This window comes from Rutidosis leptorrhynchoides, chromosome 9 (assembly GCF_046630445.1).
Source record: "Rutidosis leptorrhynchoides isolate AG116_Rl617_1_P2 chromosome 9, CSIRO_AGI_Rlap_v1, whole genome shotgun sequence".
Taxonomy (NCBI): domain Eukaryota; kingdom Viridiplantae; phylum Streptophyta; class Magnoliopsida; order Asterales; family Asteraceae; genus Rutidosis; species Rutidosis leptorrhynchoides.
In genome coordinates, this window is record NC_092341.1 from 288,639,918 (window position 1) to 288,662,076 (window position 22,159).

General features: G+C 34.2%; 1 long non-coding RNA gene across 1 annotated transcript; it reads right to left on the reverse strand.

Annotated features, from left to right (window-relative positions):
- Positions 1 to 16,835: 16,835 nt before the first annotated feature.
- LOC139867090 (uncharacterized) lies at positions 16,836 to 17,964 on the reverse strand. Its single transcript, XR_011765750.1, has 3 exons — positions 17,867 to 17,964; positions 17,636 to 17,775; positions 16,836 to 16,917 (listed from the first exon to the last, which is right to left on the reverse strand). It is a non-coding gene; the product is annotated as an uncharacterized lncRNA (long non-coding RNA).
- Between the last annotated feature and the right edge of the window lie 4,195 nt (positions 17,965 to 22,159).

Consider the following 22,159-nt stretch of genomic DNA (forward strand, 5'->3'; position numbering starts at 1 on the left):
TATTTTGTACAAAAGAATTTTATTACAGTCTTTATGAAAATATATATATGTATATTTTCTTCAGATGTAACATAGATTTAATGAGTTAATGTTAAATTAAACTCATTTGATTTACGATTGAAACTAGAATTGAATAATCCCTAAAGGCTTTAAAAAGTACATAACTTTTACGCAGTATTTCTTTAATTACATTGAAATTATGAAACAATACTTCGTTATTTGTTGATGTATGATGTTCGGTTCGTGGAATTCTTGTGAATTTCGCAAAGTACGAATGATGTTATCTGAAAAGTTTCGGGTACATCGATGATGAAAGTGTAAAATCAAATATATACTTGATTTATTATGAATTGGAATTTGTTGAATTGCGACAGAGATTGTAGTTAACGCTGGTTAAGTTGCGGCCGAAGGACGTACATTATTGCATATTTGTAATATGAATTAACCGAGATGTTAAGATTCACACACAATAGCTTAGCACGGAAAGATTTATTTCAATATATATATATATATATATATATATATATATATATATATATATATATATATATATATATATATATATATATATAATATACATATAATTTCTTCAGAGGGAATGAGTTAATTCTTCATAACTCGTTGATACAATATACACGTTATTGATTCGTAATGATGTCCACAATGATTCTTGAACTGACGGAGTTTGTGATGTTATCTGTGTTGTTGATTCGGATGTTGACTGTACTGACGATGCTGGTAACGCTGACGGTACTGTTGATGCTGTTGGTAAAGCAAGTTTAGCTTGTTAATCACACACCATTTTTGTCAGGGTTTCTACTCTTCCTTCTATCATTTTGGTTCGCTTAACTGATTTATGGTTAGAGCTAGATTAGATAATCTCTAAGACTTTAGAGATTACATAATCGCCGCGGAATGTTTCTCCAATGAAGTTATGAATTAATACTTCGTCAGTTATTGTTGTTGGTACTCCTTGGTATCTATGGTGCGTATGCCGTTGATGCTAGTGGGACAGATTATGAAGTTGAGGTTTACGACGCGGTTGTGGTTGGAGATGGTAATGGTACTGTTGGCGTTGATTATGGTGGTACTGGTTATGCTGCCGATGCTGCTGCTGGTGTTTGTAATCTCTGCACCATATTCTCCAAAGCCACTACCCGAGCACGAAGCTCGTTGACTTCTTCTATTACACCGGGGTGATTTTCGGTTCGGACGAGCGGATAAATAAAATCTAAAATTTGATGTAATATATAATCATGACGAGATACTCTGGAAATGAGCGAGAAAATGGTGTTTCGGACAGGTTCGCTGGTAAATGCTTCAAGTTCTTCGTCAAGAGGGCAATGTGGTGGATGGAAGGGATCACCTTCTTCTTGTCTCCAATGATTGAGGAGGCTACGAACCCATCCCTAATTCATCCAGAATAGGTGATGACTGATTGGTTGATCTATTCCAGTCACACTGCTTTCAGAGCTTGAATGGGATTCCATTTCGGAATCTGAGTGACTTGAACTGATGACGAATTCCATTTCGTACGATTGTATAAAGGATTTTTTTTCGATATGAAATGATTTTGGCTAACGGATGGTATTCTAATTACATAGAATATATACATATATATATATATATATATATATATATATATATATATATACATATATATATATACATATATATATATACATATATACATATATATATATACATATATACATATATATATATACATATATATATATATATATATAGATCAAAAGATTTCGTAGATTACGGAGGACTTTGCGGGATATGTAACGCAAAGTTTAAAGTAACAGATGCGATAAGATATGATTTAGCAGATATGCTAAGATATTAATTTTTGTCTATACACTATTCATACAATCAATGCAGCAAGACGTGTCTTAAACTAAAAATGATAAGCAGGTAATTTCCTGAGGATGATAAGTAGTTAATTTTCGACACAAAATGATAAGCAAAACTTTTGACATACAGACACGGTCGAAGTCCAGACTTACTAATGCATCCTATCGACTTATCAGTTAGACACACTAATGCAGACCTGGTTCGCTAAGACCACCGCTCTGATACCAACTGAAAGGACCCGTTCATATACATTATAAACGATTTACAATAGTTGATTACATTGCGAGGTATTTGACCTCTATATGATACATTTTACAAACATTGCATTCGTTTTTAAAAGACAAACTTTCTTTACATCGAAAATTGACAGGCATGCATACCATTTCATAATATCCACTATCCAACTATAAATTGATTTAATAATAATCTTTGATGAACTCAATGACTCGAATGCAACGTTCTTCGAAATATGCTATGAAAGACTCCAAGTAATATCTTTAAAATGAGCAAATGCACAGCGGAAGATTTCTTTAACACCTGAGAATAAACATGCTTTAAAGTGTCAACCAAAAGGTTGGTGAGTTCATTAGTTTATCATAATCATTTATTTCCATCATTTTAATAGACCACAAGAATTTCATTTCCAGTTCTCATAAATAATCGTCCCATGCATAGAGACAAAAATAATCATTCATATGGTGAACACCTGGTAACCGACATTAACTAGATACATATAAGAATATCCCCTATCATTCCGGGATCCTCCTTCGGACATGATATAAATTTCGAAGTACTAAAGCATCCGGTACTTTGGATGGGGTTTGTTAGGCCCAATAGATCTATCTTTAGGATTCGCATCAATTAGGGTGTCTGTTCCCTAATTCTTAGATTACCAGACTTAATAAAAAGGGGCATATTCGATTTCGATAATTCAACCATAGAATGTAGTTTCACGTACTTGTGTCTATTTTGTAAATCATTTATAAAAATTGCGCATGTATTCTCAGCCCAAAAATATAAAGGGTAAAAAAAGGCAAATGAAACTCACCATACTGTATTTCGTAGTAAAAATACATATAACGTCATTGAACAAGTGCAAGGTTGGCCTCGGATTCACGAACCTAAATTAATTATATATATTTATGTGTTGGTCAATATTTGTCTAACAAATTAGGTCAAGTCATAATGTACCACAATCCTAATGCTCGAGACTAATATGCAAAAGTCAACAAAAGTAAATTTGACTCAAAATAATTTCCAAAAATCTATACATGATTAATATATAGTTTAAATATCGTCGTTTTATATTTTTAAATATTTTTAAAAGATTTATTAGAGTAAATAATATAATTTATTTATTAATAAATAAAATTTTATATTAAATTTATATAATAAAATATACTTTTATATATATTAAGTGATAAAATTTATAGGGTTCATTTAATATCATAAAGATAATATGATAGGTATTATTAAAGTAAGTTATTACACGTAGTAAAATATGTTTGTATCGCATATTTATTTGATAAAATAATATCTATAATGATAGTAAGTAAAAGTTATATTATTTTGTAATAATAATTATTATTATAAAAATATCAATATTTATAATTACTAAGATGACATTATGATAAAACGATAATTCTAATTATGATAACTTTAATATTTACGATAATTTTTAAGATTATCTTTAAAATAATAATTCTATTTAAAATAATAATAATAATAATGATATTTTATAGTAACAATGACATTTCTATTAAAATGATAATTTTTGTTAAAATGATAGTTTTAATACTAACGATACTTTTAATAATAATAGTAATGATAAAAATAATAAGAACGATAATTTTATCTTAATCAATATCTTATAATATTTTAATTTCATCATGATACTCTTACTCATTATTTCCTAATCGTTTCGTTTAATAGCTTTTAATTATCTTTTATATCGTATTCATAATAATGATAATAATAGTAATCAAAATAATTAGGTGTTACAAATATTTGTTTTAATTACACTAATATTAATAATGATAGTTACTATAATATTATTAACGATAATACTAATAATTAACTTAATGATAATATAGTAATAATAATAATAACAATAACAATAACCATTTTTAAATAATGATATATATATTAATAATGATAATAATAATAATAATACTAATAATAATAATAATAATAATTGGATAATAATAATAATAATACTAATTATAACTTTAACGATAATAACGATAGTAATAATAAAAAAATAACAATTTTTAATGATAAATCCCTTTTATTGATAAAGATAATAATAATCATAATAATAAGATAAACTAGAACGACGATAAAAACGACGATAATAATAATCATTTTTAATAAAAATATCGAAAATTCAATTGATTATAACTTCTAATCCGTTCATCGAAACCATTCGATATCTAAAGGAAAAGTTCTTAATTTTTCGCTAGCTTTCTAAGGACATGCATATCTTATACCTTATCTCAACCGCAAGTGTAACTAATTCAAGATTCAACCTAATCTGTTTAAGGGCAATATCAAAAGTACAAGCATGCATAATCCTAAATACTCGAGCACTAGTCAGGGATACACTATTAGTATGTAAAAGTTAAATTATGAGTACTCACGTATCAATATTGAGATTCAATATTGCAGGAAAGGTACGTAGATGCAACGGAAATGATAAACACTATATTGACCTCACGAGCATACCCATGAACCATACTCAATCACCTCCATAGCTATAACCCATAATTTCCTTAATCCTATCCTACTCGAAAAACAATTTTGAAACCACTCGGACAGCACTCCGTCGTAATATTTTATGTATACTAATAATATCTTGAAATAATACGGAGTAAATATATATATGTAAATCGATTGAGAGAGTTTAGAGAAAAATATTTTCAAGTTTCTATGAAATAATGAAACCTATTAAATTCTATTTATAATAGATTTTTGAATTTTTAAAGTGAATTATTAAAGTATGAATTATTAAAGTGAATTATTAAAGTATGAATTATTAAAGTGAATTATTAAAGTATGAATTATTAAAGTGAATTATTAAAGTATGAATTATTAAAGTGAATTATTAAAGTTAAAGTAAAGTAAAAATAAAGTAAAGGTAAAGTTTAAGTATAGTAAAAGTATAAAACTATGTACGTATAATACGCGTATAAATATATATAATATTAATTTAAATCGTTATATATATTTAATAAAATAAAATATAAATATCGTTATCTTTATCATACTAGTTAAGTAATGAGTTGTCAAAAGTGGTTCTAGATATTTATAAAAGTTATATACGTTTTAATAATAAAGTTCTTTTTAAACTGAAAACGTTTTTGTACGTTTGAAACTAAATAGATCAATCGAGTCTTTATGAGATTCAATCTTCCACTATCCTTTGTCTAGTTCTCAATGATTGACAATTTGTTCTTATTTATAAATCACTTTTACCATTTTTCGAATATTGTTAAAATGGAAAGATTTCTCAAATCAACGTGGGCCTTTCAACAGAGACTTGTAATCATAATTCAATATATCTGATAATTCAATCATTTGATCTTATCTTCTAATTCCATTGATAAACATTTTGAAACAGATACAATCATATAAAGTATTTAATCTAATATTTTGTTTACGTTTCAAGTTATAATATATATACACATATACATATATAATCATATTCGTTTAATGGTTCGTAAATCGTTGGAACTTGGTCGAGGTTGAATGAATGTATGAACATAGTTTAAAATTCTTGAAATTTAACTTAACAAATATTGCTTATCGTGTCGAAAACATATAAAGATTAAAGTTTAAATTTGGTTGGAAATTTCCGGGTTGTCACAGAAGATTCCAGGAAACTCACACGAAGCTTCCACGAAGTTGTTAGGAAACTCACATGTAGCTTTCACGAAGCTGTTAGGAAACTCACATGTAGCTTCCACGAAGCTGTCAGGAAACTCACATGTAGCTTCCACGAAGCTGTCAGGAAACTCACATGTAGCCTCCATGAAGCTGGCAGGAAACTCACATGAAGCTTCAAGGAATTGTTTTTAGCTTACTCCTTAAACCATTCTATAAATAGACCCTCTTGTAACTCATTGTAAACACACCACAAATATTCAGTAAATACATTCTCTAGTTGGTCCGTGGACTAAAGCAATCACAACGATTGCATATAACCACGTTATCTCTTGTGTCGATTTACATTTCTTGCATTTATAATCTTTCGTTCATTAAGTGGGTTAGTAATCTTGTAGAATTACTATCGGTGAGTGATCTTGTTGAATCACTTGCGTTGTTTTGGATCCTAATATCCTTGCAAATGGTATCAGAACAGAAGGTTTCGACTTTGGGAACGATGGTAGAAGACGGAAAGTTTAGAATCGACCGATTCGATGGGAGAGACTTTGGCTTTTGGAAGATGCAAATTGAAGATTACTTGTATCAAAAGAAGCTACATCAACCTCTGTTAGAGACCAAGCCCGAAAGCATGAGCGATGCCGATTGGACACTTTTGGATCGTCAAGCTTTGGGTGCGATTAGTCTTTCACTTGCTAAGAATGTTGCATACAACGTTGTGAATGAGAAGACGATGTTTGCTTGCTTGAAAGCACTCTCTAACATGTATGAGAAACCTACCACTTCTAATAAGGTTTTTCTCATGCGACAATTGTTCAATACGAAGATGAAGGAAGGTACGAGTGCAACGGATCATATCAACGAGTTCAACAACATCATATAGAGGTTAGCATCGGTAGATATTGTGTTTGATGATGAGTTAAAGGCACTAATCTTGCTTTCATCATTACCGGAAAGTTGGTCGGGTACGGTTACCGCAGTTAGTAGCTCTACAGGAACTACTAAGCTAGCGTTTGAAGGAATAAAGGATTTGATTCTTGGTGAAGATACTCGTAGGAGAAACTCGGGGGAATCGGCATCCGGTTCCTTGTTAAGTACCGACAACTGTGGTAGGAAATTTGATCGCGGTGAGAAGAAGGGTAGAAAGAAGTCTAAGAAGAGGTATCCATCGAAAGATAGAAGTGAAGCTGTTTGTTGGGGTTGCAATCAAAAAGGGCACTTTCAAAGGAATTGTAAAAATGGTTCCGCGAAAGGTGTAAACTTGGCCGAAGGGGAAATTGATGATGCACTTTTGTGTAGTGTTGAAAATTCTATGGAGTCTTGGATTTTGGATTCGGGAGCTTCGTTTCATGCTACTCATGTCAAAAGCATGATGAAGAATTTTCATTCATACCAAGGTAAGGTGAGATTGGCGGACAACAAGCAACTCAACATAGAGGGCATTGGAGATGTTGCTTTGAAGACTACTCTTGGTTCTAATTGGACTTTGAAGAACGTAAGGTACATTCCTAAATTGAAAAGGAAACTTATTTCGGTTGGTCAATTAGATGATGAAGGTAACGCGGTTACTTTTGAAAACCGCCAATGGAAGGTGGTTAAGGGTAGTAGTATTATGGCTCGTGGACATAAAAGGGGAACACTTTATATGGTTGACATGTTTGATGAAGACACGGTGGTTGCTACGGTTAATGTTGAGTCTGAATCAACTCTATGGCACCGAAGACTCGGGCATATGAGTGAGAAGGGTATGAAGATGCTTGTTTCGAGTGGGAGAATTCCGGATTTAAAAAAGGTAGAACTTGGATTTTGCGAACCATGTGTATATGGGAAGCAAAAGAAGGTGACTTTTGGGAAATCGGGGAATGCACCTAAGTTGAAGAAATTGGAGCTCGTTCATACGGATGTGTTTGGTCCAACCAATGTAGAATCACATGGAGGTTCTCGCTATTATGTCACCTTCATTGACGACTCCACTTGAAAGGTATGGGTTTATTTTCTTAAAGCTAAATCCGATGTATTTAATACTTTTGTGAAGTGGAAAGCTATGGTAGAAAATGAGACTAACTTGAAAGTCAAGTGCTTGAAGTCGGATAATGGAGGAGAATATGGTAGTCTTGAGTTTAAAGACCATTGTGCAAAGCTCGGTATTAGAATGTTGAAAACGGTATCGGAGACACCGCAACACAATGGGGTCGTCGAACGTATGAATCGTACATTAAATGAAAGGGCTAAGAGTATGAGACTACATGCCAGTTTGCCTAAGATGTTTTGGGCAGATGCGATTAATACGGCGGCTTATTTGATAAATAGGGGACCCTCAACACCGTTGGGTTTCCGAATTCCCGAGGAAGAATGGCAAGGTAAGAAGGTGAGTTATAATCACCTTAGGATCTTTGGGTGTAATGCTTATGTGAAGACCAAAGATGCGAATAGAGACAAGCTTGAAGCTAAGTCAAAGAAGTGTACTTTCATAGGTTACGGGTCGGATGAAATGGGTTATCGTTGTTGGGATAACGAGGCTAGAAAAGTGATTCGTTCTCGTGATGTAACCTTTGATGAAGATTCGGTTTATGGCAAACCAGAAACGGGGAGTCCTAAACCGGGTCATGTTACTTTTGACGATGTTTCTATTGATGATCTTGCAGGTTCTAGTGGGAGTACGAGTAACAATGAATTGCCAATTAACGGTGAGGCGTCAGAAAATGCTAATGATGGAAATGATTCGGAAAGCGGTGATGATTCTGAACATAGTGCGAGTTCTAGTGATGAGGAGGACACAAATGAAACCGGTCCAACCATTTCGGTTGCTCCTACACTAAGATGCTCGACTAGAGTGCCCAAACCTAATCCTAGGTATTCTCCATCAGCAAACTACTTGCTCTATACCGAGAATGGTGAACCCGAAAGTTACTTTGAGGCAAGGAAGACAAAAGAATCCATACAATGGGAGCTTGCCATGAAAGAAGAGATGGGGTCACTTGAGAAGAATAAAACTTGGTCACTAGTGAAGTTACCTCATGATAAAAGGGCGTTGCAAAGTAAATGGGTGTATCGAATCAAGAATGAGTTTGATGGCAAGAAAAGGTACAAGGCTCGTTTGGTGGTTAAAGGCTTTCAACAAAAGAAAGGAGTTGACTACCAAGAGATATTTTCACCGGTGGTGAAGATGACTACTATTCATTTGGTACTTTCTATGGTTGCATCCGAGGACTTACATCTAGAGCAACTAGATGTGAAGACCGCATTCTTACATGGTAACCTTGATGAAGAGATCTATGTGAGGAAACCCGAGGGCTTTGAGGTAAAGGGTAAAGAGAAGTGGGTTTGTAAGCTAAAGAAAAGTTTGTATGGATTGAAGCAAGCACCTCGGCAATGGTACTTGAAGTTTGATGATTTTATGAAGAAGATTGGTTTCTTAAGATGTGAAGCGGATCACTGTTGCTACTTGAAGAAACTCAAGTCTTCTTATATAATCTTATTGTTGTATGTTGATGACATGTTACTTGCAGGTTCCAACATGTCCGAAATTAACAAGTTGAAGGGATTACTTTCCCGTAAATTCGAGATGAAAGATCTTGGTGGTGCTAGGCAAATACTTGGTATGAGTATTGTGCGTGATCGTGTGAAGGATACTCTATACTTGTCTCAATCCAAATATATTGAAAAAGTTGTAGAGAGGTTTAACATGAAAAATTCAAAGGCTCGTTCTATGCCTTAGAGTAGCACGATAAAGCTATCGAAAAGTCAATCACCTAAAACGGAAGAAGACAAAATGGAGATGGAAAAGGTTCCATATGCATCGACCGTGGGTAGTATTATGTATGCCATGGTTTGTACAAGACCCGATATTGCTCAAGCAGTGGGAGTTGTAAGTCGTTATATGTCTAATCCGGGAAAAGAGCATTGGGAAGCGGTCAAATGGTTGCTTCGTTATTTGAAAGGTACTTCTAATATGGGATTGTGTTTCTCCAAAAATAATCTCATACTTACGGGTTATGCGGATGCTGATTTGGGTGGATGTGATGATTCGGAGAAAAGCACTACGGGTTATGTTTTCACAATAGGGAAGACGGCGGTTAGTTGAATGTCTCGACTACAAAAGAGTGTTGCTTTGTCAACTACTGAGGCCGAATATATGGCTATTGCAGAAGCTTCTAAAGAGCTTGTTTGGTTGAAGAACTTCTTAGGTGAGTTGGGTAAAAGACAAGACTATTGCGTCTTGTATTGTGATAATCAAAGTGCAATACATCTTGGGAAGAATCCGGTGTTTCATAGTCATACGAAACACATCAAGATAAGGTATCATTTTATTCGACAACATATAAATGATGGTACTTTATTATTGGAGAAAATCCTTGGTACGAAGAATCCTGCTGATATGTTTACTAAGGTTGTTACGACAGAGAAATTGAGGTTTTGCATTACCTCAATTGGTCTTCTAATGAATTGATGAGAGAAGACCCCAACTAGAGAATTAGAGAGTTAATGTTTCAATTCTAACAAGTAGTGTTGAAGACCTTGTATCGAAAGTCAGCTCATCCGAAGTATGTGTTGAGTGTGCGTGTCCCAAATGGAGTTTGGCGGTATAATGGTGGTTTAACGTTCTTGGTTAGATCGTTGATATTTTGGGTTGACGAAGGTTGGGTTTGTTCAAAGTCTCCAAGTGGGAGATTGTTGGAGATATGGAGAACTTTAAACAATTAGAGGGAAGATTCCAAGAAACTCACATGAAGCTTCCACGAAGTTGTTAGGAAACTCACATGTAGCTTCCACGAAGTTGTTAGGAAACTCACATGTAGCTTCCACGAAGCTGTCAGGAAACTCACATGAAGCTGTCAGGAAACTCACATGAAGCTTCAAGGAATTGTTTTTAGCTTACTCCTTAAACCATTCTATAAATAGACCCTCTTGTAACTCATTGTAAACACACCACAAATATTTAGTAAATACATTCTCTAGTTGGTCCGTGGACTAAAGCAATCACAACGATTGCATATAACCACGTTATCTCTTGTGTCGATTTACATTTCTTGCATTTATAATCTTTCGTTCATTAAGTGGGTTAGTAATTTTGTAGAATTACTATCGGTGAGTGATCTTGTTGAATCACTTGCGTTGTTTTGGGTCCTAATATCCTTACAAAGTATTATTGTAAACTGTAAATGAATGAATAATGGATTTGATGATAAACTATTTCAAGTGTTTTAAATTCTATGAATAAATACTATGGAGTGTAGCCTTTCAAAAAAAAAAAAAAAAAGTACTATGGAGTGTAAAGGTTTTATAAATGCTATTCATGCTGCTGAGATTTTAACTACAAGTCATTGGCTTATTTAGTGATTGGTATTATAATGATAAAATAATGAAGTGGAATGGTGACGGTGTACGGGTTAATATGATTATGTTTTATTAGTTGAATGGGTTAATATGATTATGTTTTTTTAGTTGGTATTATTAATTGACCTTTCTTTCAGTACACTTCAGAAGTTAGCGATATATGCAGTTATGAAGTTAGACTATAGATTTATGTTATGGTATTGTTAACTGACCTTTACCGGTGATTGTACTGATGTATAGCATGCTTATGGAGTTAAGACTTTAGATTTATGTTTTGGTATTTGGCGATCACATATTCACATCCTTTATATGGATGTTCTGCATATCTTTTCAAAACTGCGTGCAGTTCAGCACACTATAGTCTAATATGACAATTCAATTTCAGGTTAATAAGATTGGGATCGCAATCAAGAGTGGGCTTACACCGAAGTATGCAAAGAAATTAAAGGAAGATGGCAACTATCTCTTTAGGGGATTTAGTGTTGGTTAAAATAATTTGTACAAGACTATTCACGGGAGTCATGATTACAAGCTTTCACTCACATTCAATACATATGTAAACCACGTCACCTAATGGAATGGACAACCAACCGATTTAAGTGTGGCTTTAGGTGTTATTAAGTCGAGATTCCTGTATTTCAGTGTTGTTGGTTTTTTTTTTTTTTTCTTTTTTCCATTTTTTCCCCATTTAACTTGATAGTAACCATATTAATATTCGGAATCCATAAGAAAATAATAAATCTGTTGAATAGATGTCATCTGTACAATCATCGGAAAAAATTCATATTCTTTCATTGTTTGCACCTCCAAATATAATTAAAAAATTTAACGGTTTTAAGTAGCCATGCAACGTACGGGTTCAAAACCTAGTTTATTACTAAAAGCACGAATAGGTACAATAATCACAACACGAAGACTGCAATGCTCCTATTGCTATACACGAGTAATTTATAATACTTTACATCAAGTTGCAAAGGAAGCAACTTAAAACCTAGGAGTTATTGCAAATACGTTAAAGGATTGGATAACCATTGTAATCATTTCAACTTTCGTTTTCTCTTAACTCGTAAAAGAAAACAAATATTTAACCGATTGATCAGGTCTTGTTAACTACTCCGTAAATGAAAACAAATATTTTACACATAGTCCCTCAAGTTTAAGCTATTTTACATTTGAAATCGATATCAGTTATTCGTGTATACTAATTTGGAAATATCATAACATCATCGGACTAAATTTTTGGGGTGTTACAAATAACAAACATGTTGGGCATCCTGTCTCTTTCTTATCTTTTGTAGTGCGTATTTAATCAATCGGTTAGCTACTCCTAACTTACAAAATAGAACACCCCTTGAGGTATTGTTCAAAATAAATTTCCACTACAAGCATTTGATTGTAATGTAGTGCCTTTGTTATTTGTGGCTTCGTCCTTATAATACATCCAAACTTCAACTATTCATTCTATTGGATAACAATTGTATTGGGAATATATAATTGTTGAAGGTGTGAAGAATTTGATCAAAGGAACAAGTTGAAGAGAGCTTGACTTGGTGAACAAGTCGTAGGGAGCTTGACTTGGTGAACAAGTTGTAGTGAGCTTGACTTGGTGAACAAGTCGCAGGGATCTTGTTACCTTAATTAAATCTTCTAGTAGGAATGGAGTATGAAGCAAGTAATAGATATTTATGGAATGTCTTTTGCTTGAAGGACAAGTTTAACTTGGTGGACAAGTTTAACTCTTCCTATAAATTGTAACCCCTAGCCTCATTGTAATGTGTACACGAAATTAATAGAAGAAAAATCTCTGATTTGCGCCCGTGGAGTAAACCCTTCTCCGTATTTTGGAGTTGGGATATAACCACGTTAAATACCCTGTGTCGTTTATCATTTTTATTTATCGTTCTTGCTTTAGCTAAATCGTTTGTCGTTGTGGGTTTGGTGATTTGCATGAATCACCGGTCTTGTTAGAACCTATCGAATTCATAACAAGTGGTATCAGAGCTTCAAGGTTCGAAGACGGGCACGATGGCGATTTGAAAGCAAGATATTCGATATGTTTGATGGTTCGGGTGTTCATCAAGGTTAGATCAAACGACAGGGTTGTGTGTCTTGCAACTTGTGTCGAGATAGCGAAGATTTGTTGCTGAAAACAAAGAAGAGATTTTCGGGAAGATCCGGGTATCGGATCTAAGTTATCATTCCTTGCGGTCCCGTTCGAGGGAACGATGAACTTTCAAAATTCAAATTCTACTGCGCAGCCGGAGGAGAAAAATCGTAGCAGGTTCGTTAGCCGTTGGATCTTCTTGAAATGTTTATCGAAGGTGCTGGAGTCATAGATCTAGTAGCTGTAAAAAATTGAGGAAGATCGAACCGTTAGATCTCGAGATATAATTTTTCGAAGCTGCTGCCGTTCAGGTTTAACCTATTTTGTTTCGGAGCGGTTAGAGGATAAAAATTACTACGGGTTCGTTAACCATCGGATCGCCTTGAAAATTTTATTGTAGATGTTAGACTCGCAGGTCTAGTCGTGGTCACAATTTGGCAGTGATCGGACCGTTAGATCTTGAGTTATGATTTTTAGAAGTTGCAGTTGTTCGGGTTTGGAGCTACTGTAAGAGAAAATTCATAGAGGATTAGTCTACTGTTGGATCGACTTGAAACTTGGATTGTAGGTTCCAGAGTTACTGATCTAAGAGTGGTAAAAATTTGGTGATGATCAGACCGTTGGATATTGAGATACGATTTTTTAAAGTTGCCGCAGTTTTATGAGAGAGTTCCGGTTTTGATGTTGCGAGTGGCGAGACGATTTGTTTTGCGAATCTTCGGGCGATAAAGGCTGTGATTTTTCAGAGATATAACTTTGTTACGGGAGCCAAAATACATTCCAGATGTGATGGACGGCGCTGTGGGCGCACCTCTCAGCGTGCGTGCGTTCCCTTGGTAACGTTGAGTTGATCCTAAAGTCTTGTATCGAAATCTCACTGGTCCGCACACAGACAGTTGAGAGTTCCGTATGGCGGCGGTAAAGATTGGGTCCGAACTATCGTTGGAAGATACACCCATATGGATTTAGGTTTTTAGGGGAGGTTTGTTTTAGGTACAAACCATAGTCATACATCAGGATATGGGGAAGAAACAATTGTGTGTACAGGAGTTGGTTTCTCTCGGGTTTTTTGGGCGGCCAAGCAATAAACACGGGGACATTCGTTTGAATTCGACAGTGGACGTTATCGTGGAAGTTTGGATACTCGCGGGTTGTAGTCTGGATGTGTGGATAGCGCAACGTGACATTTGCAGCATGTTGACGGTTGGCTTAACCCCTTGGTTGGCACACGCAGGTTGTACATCCTCAGTGGATGAGTTGATCTTGGAGCCTTGTACCATAAGTAGACTTGATGTGGTCCCATTCAAGTTGTGTTCCGATGTTGCGGCAGGTACTAAAGAAGGTTGGATCTTGACTATCATTGGAGGGATGCCGAGTTGAACTTAGGTTTGAGGGGAGGTTTGTTTAGATTGCAAACCAAAGTCCAACATCAGATTATTGAACGGGTCGACCAATGTATTGGTCGAATATTCCAGGGTATTTGGAGTATGTGGGCAGGGTTAGCTTCTCTCACTAAAGAAATTGGTTTGAAGTTGTCGGATAGGACGCGTTCGACTGTGCCTCGGGTTTGGGTGATGGTTTGTTCAACAAAGCGAGCAGTTTCTTATGGGTGACCATTTAGGAATCTTCAGGTGATGGTAGAAGTGGTTAATCTTGTAAGTCCTGGAACTTGAGCTTTATAGAGGGTGTCGGGAATTCGATGGGAGTTTGGTAACCGACGGAAGTACTGAGATAGTGGGAGTTTGACGACTAGTGGGAGTTATGGAGACGATTATGCAACGTGGGTCTCTGGTATTCACATGATTAGTGCGTATAACACTAGCGTACTTGGATGCTGCAAACATACCCTCGAATGGCAAATAGATTTGCAACTGACCGGTGGAACAAACCAGATTCTTCTCGGATAGCCGCGGTTTTATTTCTTACTCGTACAGTGGGAGCGTGCTTGGGATGAGAAGATGGAGTTTGTGAAATTCATAGCTATGAGGAGGTCAGTGTACCAGCGAGAAAGCGAAAAAGTTCAAAGGTGGTAGATTTCGAGGTTGTTCTCACTAGAGCCTTGATGAATAGTCTACAAAGAGGTCGTCTGTTGGGTTTTCTGATTGCTGGTAAAAGGATATCATAGATAGACGGGAAATTCTGTACGAGGGTGATCATTGACATGTGAGTTTGGGATTGGACATGTCTAGAGTGATCAGTGAGGCGGTGAAGAATCCTATAATTGAAGAGTTGCATACTTCAATTGATCTTCTTGTGTAAGAAGATGATGGTGCGGGAAACCGAGAGTACCCATGTTAGCAACTGGAGATCGGGTTGAAGTTTAGCGGTTTTGATGTCGAATGACTTCCTTCCCTCTGGTGTGGAAGAGCGGCGTGACCCGGATGTTTGATTCCGGCGGTATCAAAAGTCGTAGCGGAGAGGAGATCGGGAGTTGCTCTGGGTGTTTGAACAACATTGACAGTTGAGGCGGTTATTGGTTTCTAGTTCTGACAAGTAGTGTTGAAGACCTTGTATCGAAAGTCTACTCATTCGACGTATGTGATGAGTGTGCGTGTCCCAAATGGAGGTCGGCGGTATAATGGTGGTTTGACGTTATTGGTTGTTCTTGGTTGGAATGGAGATTGATGTTCGGGTTTGTTCAAAATCTTCAAGTGGGAGATTGTTGAATAGTGAAGAGTTTGCTCAAAGTCTTCAAGTGGGAGATTGTTGAAGGTGTGAAGAATTTGATCAAAGGAACAAGTTGAAGAGAGCTTGACTTGGTGAACAAGTCGTAGGGAGCTTGACTTGGTGAACAAGTTGTAGGGATCTTGACTTGGTGAACAAGTCGTAGAGATCTTGTTACCTTAATTAAATCTTCTAGTAGGAATGGAGTATGAAGCAAGTAATAGATATTTATGGAATGTCTTTTGCTTTAAGGACAAGTTTAACTTGGTGGACAAGTTTAACTCTTCCTATAAATTGTAACCCCTAGCCTCATTGTAATGTGTGCACGAAATTAATAGAAGAAAAATCTCTGGTTTGCGCCCGTGAGTAAACCCTTCTCCTTTTGAGCAAACTCTTCACTACTCAACAATAATACCGATCCTAATATAGTCGTGATCTAATACATTTATGTGTGTGTTTAAGACACTCCTTATCACAATCAGCGTAAGTGTTCTGATCCTACAAAAATGAAAATGCAGACATTATGGGGAGAGGTGATCAATTGATATCACACAACATCATACATGATCGTGTAATATACAAACCATAAAGGAAGATTTATTAGGGCCATACAACTATGGAAATGGAAATTTCACTATTACAAAAGCAAATACATTCGAACTTATTCAAACACATGATGGTTATGATTGACAAAGTTGATTTGGATCACATTTAGGCATTGTCTTGCACGCTTAGTAGTGGATCACTCTCGATGCAAATTTCTACAATATCAAACATCACCAAAAACAAAAGGTTACACAACCTTATTTTTAATAAAAAAAACCAATACCCAAAATCATGATTCTAGAAAAAACTAGTAGCAATATAACACATCTAATCATTGGTTTGTTGAGAGACAACAATTGACCTTACATTACATCGCATGATATATTTTGATATGCAAGATGAATAAAATTATACAAGTTGTTTGTCAAACTTGCCTATTGCGGTTGAATAGTACAAGGGATACAGGTTGCTGAGGCGCGAGGTAGAATAGTTGTACCAATATGTACATACATGTAGCAGCGCTGTCAAAATAGTAATTGATAATATCAGCAACCTAGAATATGCATTGCATTATATGTAGTCGTATGTACATCTAGTATATATATAAATTTGTAACTTTGGGAACAGAGGAACTAAAAGATGATGTCTTTGTTTCTGCAAGAAATTCTTACCTAGTAAAACATGTAATTGAAAGTATCCAAAATAAGGCACTATCAATGCATGTCCTCAAATTGAGGGCGCCAACGGGCCTTGCCCTCAAGCCTCCCTCATGCTTTGCCCTCACTTTTTTCTTCATATAACATAATGCAGGACAATCCATATAACACTTGTACTCATTTTTTTTTATTGATGGCAGTGTTTGGGAGGAAAGGAGAAAAAAGTCGATGTCACGCTGAGGTGACGGTCTATCTTGGTGAGGAAGGATGTTATTATTAGGAGTGGTCTAAGTGTAACAAAATCTTTTACTCTTAAAATTGCGTCAAAAAGAAAAACCCAATTACACTTAAAAGTTTTAAAAAGTTATTAATACTTAATATTTTTGATGCCACATATTTTTATGCATCCAAATTTTTGACACTATATTTTTTCATGCTTCTAACTCATATTTACGGTCATGAAAAACTTATTCGTGTCAAAAACTACAAGTTTAGTTGTAGTGCTTTACATATCAATAATAGCAAAACATAGAAAATAACATTCATATTATGATTTTCTTAAGGTATGGAATAGGAACTTTACGGAGATAGTATGTTTGCTCGAGATGGTAATCCATCAACTCTAAGAGCACAAACCAAAAATCCTAGCCAAAAGCAGCCTAGTACAGTAACTAAACTCTTGCTGTTACAACCGATACTCCTCTCATGTGCCCCATAACACCCCTATACAAAATATATACACACAGACATAATCAGAAATATACTCTGTATATTTAATTGGAGGGTTATATTAAGGCCAATTATATATCCATACCTTTTCTGATTTCTAGCAATTATAAAGGGATCTTTGGAAGATTCTTCATGTGACAACTTGGCGAACTGTATAGCAATGTATCGGCAAGTAACAGAGCTGTAGAAGAAAAGAATTTCGACTATAACTCTTTCAATGATAAAAGTTTACAAAGTGTTGTATACACTTCTAACACACAACAATGAAAAACGTTACCTTCCTATTAAAAATGTAAGAAATGTAAAAAGAAAACTAAGGATCCAGCTTGATTTCTTGTATCCAAACCATGCCTAAAGACAATCCCATACAACTCTAATTAATTCAACAAGTAAAAAACAGAGCCGTGTACATAACTTATTAGAATAATATCCTATCAAAAAGTCTGTGATGAAATGTTATTTCATACCCCTATTAGAATAATATCTACCAAAAGGTCTGTCGATGCTACTGTTATCCATCTGCAAAAAGTTTGACAACAAACTTATTCAGGCATGAATTATTTATAGGAAAGTTTGACGTCGAATTTCATCAAATTAAGTGATTATAGACAAAGTAGCCTATGAAGTTATTATCATTCATATTTCAATGTGAAAATGTGAACATGTGAGTTTTCACCCAAAAATTTCACGGATAAAACCTCTATCAATGGCATCGTTATGGCCGTCATGGAGAACTTATGTGTGTGCTTCAGTGTGCTAATTAAGGGTTATTAATATCTTATTTCAAACCAATTAACTCGAAAATCAAACCGAATGAAAATTGAAAAAGAGCAAACCTAATTTGAATTCAATTTCGGATTTTAAAATTTTTATTCGTTTTTGATTTTACTTTTTGGTTTAACCGAAAACCGAATTCAATATACATAGTTTAACGACCCGTCCTAATCCATCTGGACGAATACATTACATTTGATTACATCGCGAGGTAATTGACCTCTATATGATACATTTTACAAACATTGCATTCGTTTTTAAAAGACAAACTTCTTTTACATTGAAAGTTGACGGCATGCATACCATTTCATAATACTTTCAACTATAATTGACTTAATAATAATTTTGATGAACTCCACGACTCGAATGCAATGTCTTTCAAAATATGCCATGAATGACTCCAAGTAATATCCTTAAGATGAGCTAATGCACAGCGGAAGATTTCTTTAATACCTGAGAATAAACATGCTTTAAAGTGTCAACCAAAAGGTTGGTGAGTTCATAGGTTTATCGTAAACAATAAAATTCATCATTTTAATAGACCACCAGACTTAATATTCCCATTTCCCATAACCATTATGCATAAAATTCATTCATATGGATTGAACACCTGGTAATCGACCTTAACAAATTGCATATAGAATATCCTCATCATTTCGGGACAACTTCGGACATGGTAAATTTTGCAATCATTCCGGGAAAACTTCGGACATGATAAATTCGCCATCATTCCGGGAAAACTTCGGACATGATAATTTCGCCATCATTCCGGAAAAACTTCGGACATGATAAAAAAGGCACATTCGATTTCGATAATTCAACCATAGAATGTAGTTTCGATTACTTGTGTCTATTTCGTAAAACAGTTATAAAAGTATTTCATGTATTCACAGTTCAAAATACATTTCAAAAGCATTTAACAAAACAGTTATAAGAACAACGCATGTATTCTCAGTCCTAAAAATGTAAAGAGTAAAAGGTAATCAAATGAACTCACCGTACTGTATTTTGTAGTAAAAATACATATGACGACATTAAACAAGCGTAGGGTTGGCCTCGGATTCACGAACCTATATCATTCATATGTATATTAATACATATATTCGTAATCAAATAAATTTATATATTATATCTTAAATTATATATCTTATATATTTAATTTGTATATATTTAAAATAGTTAATATTTATATAGTTTAATATTATATTAAAAATAAATAATTTGTAATATGTACATATTTATATAAATAATCTTAATATATATAATTGTATGAAATATTAGGGTAGTTGTAACAAATATACTCTTTTATGGAAAATATTTATTTGTTATGATAATATTGTTAATATAAAAGTAATAATGATAATAATAATAATAATAATAACTTTAATATTAATACTTATGTTCATACTAAATATAATAATACTCATAATATTTATTTTAATCATAATAATGTAAATTAAATTAGTAAAAATCATGATAATAATAACTAAAATAATAATAATAATAATAATAATAATAATAATAATAATAATAATAATAATAATAATAATAATAATAATAATAATAATTATTATTATTATTATTATTATTATTATTATTATTATTATTATTATTATTATTATTATTATTATTATTATTATTATTATTATTATTATTATTATTATTATTATTATTATAAGTAACTACCTCAAAATAGGCAAAAAAATAAACTGCTCACGACGGGACTCGAACCCGCGACCTCTCCTTTCCCACAAACACTCCTAACCAGCTACACCTATTCCGTTTTTCTATTTTAATTCTTGATTTAATTCCAATTAACCCGTTCATACGCTCAAGCCCAACAACAATTACTGGCCCAATGAAAGCCCAATACAAAAGGAGTCCTGTGGTTTTGATCTTAGGGATGACAATGGGCGAGAAAAAACTCGTGATCCGCGGGTACCCGATCTGTGATGGGCGGGTAAATTCATAAAATATTACCCGCGGGCACGGGTACGGGTAAAAAATTATACCCGCCAACGGGTCGCGGGCGGGTCGTGGGTACATACTACCCGTCAGGGGTAAAATTCGATCCGCTAATTCATGAGACTTTTTTTTATTTATCCACGAGTTTATACATACTATTATGAATTTAAAAGGAATTTTACTTGTAATGCAATAATGATTAAAAATATACTATTACATATAAGTAACAAATATTGACTTTCACGTCATTTTATACATGTTAATTGTACATATTGTTTATAATTAATAATATTTTCTAACTTTTGTATAAAAAAAAATTAACAAAGTTGTATATTATTATTACCTGCGGGTCATGGGCACGGGAAAAATATTTTTACCCGCGGACGGGTAACGGTTCTCTACAACCAAAAAAACCAACCCGACGGGTGAGTTGCGGATATATAGAACCCGTGCCCGTTACCCGCGGGCGCCATCCCTATTTGATCTAGTATTTTTCGAACGGTAGAAAGAGTTTAACCAGAATAATACGCGATCATAATTATCATGATATTATCATCATACAGTTTCATCATCCTACGCTAATCATCATCATCAATCATATATCACGATCGATCTCCATCATCATCATAATACTACCACATCACTTATCATCTTCATACATCGAAACATCATCATCATTATTATGATTATAAGATATCATAATATTCGTAAATCATTGATCGTTATCATCTTTTATATCGTCATCATACGTCGTTACATACATACCATAATCAGCATCGTTTATGTATATGTATCATCATATACCGAATCACCATTAACATCGTAAATCCTAAGATCATTGTGACTGTAACATCACAATTATCTTTATCGACATATCATGGTAATCTAAAACGGTTCTTGGCCCAACTACATAAACAAACATGGCCCAACTCAAAACCTCTTTTGTAAGTCCCTTATAATTAGATGCAGCCCAAGTATATAAATTGAGTTTAGTCCATTGTCAAAACAAAGAGAATAAATTAAGCCCGCTAGCAATTTGGTTTAATATATGGAGATTTCAAGAAGTGGACTTAATAAGGTGATCGGCTAGAATAGGGGTTAATTATGGTAGTTCGGTTATGCCTCAACTAAATCACTTAGGATTCGTTTTCCTTATAACGACCCCACTATACCTATCAATCCACTGATTGAATTCAATTCGGTACCCAAATTTGGTTTGTCTGCCATGATTGTGTAAACTTTGTCCTACTTGACTAATTTTAAAATGCCATATATGTATGCTTTCAAAAATGTCAGCCATGAGTAGTGATTGGTTCCACTTGTTTAAAGTGTCATTTAATACCATTATATATCCAAGTTGCATAAGCTTTAAGTTGTAATGTTTTCTATCCCATTTCAATTCTTTATATACTCGACAGAAAGAAGAAAATGATATGGAGATTTAGGGAAGGTAGTTAAATGGGTGTGGTGGTGGTTTGCAAGGTGTTTTGACAAGAAGAAAGGAACGCGAAGAAAGAATAAGAAACTTACAGCAATTACAACATTATGGAATGTTACTTGAATAAAAAAATGGAACAGAAACAATTATTGTGCAGCAACAGGAACAAGGATTCAAGTGATGTGGTGCAGTTTGGGTCGA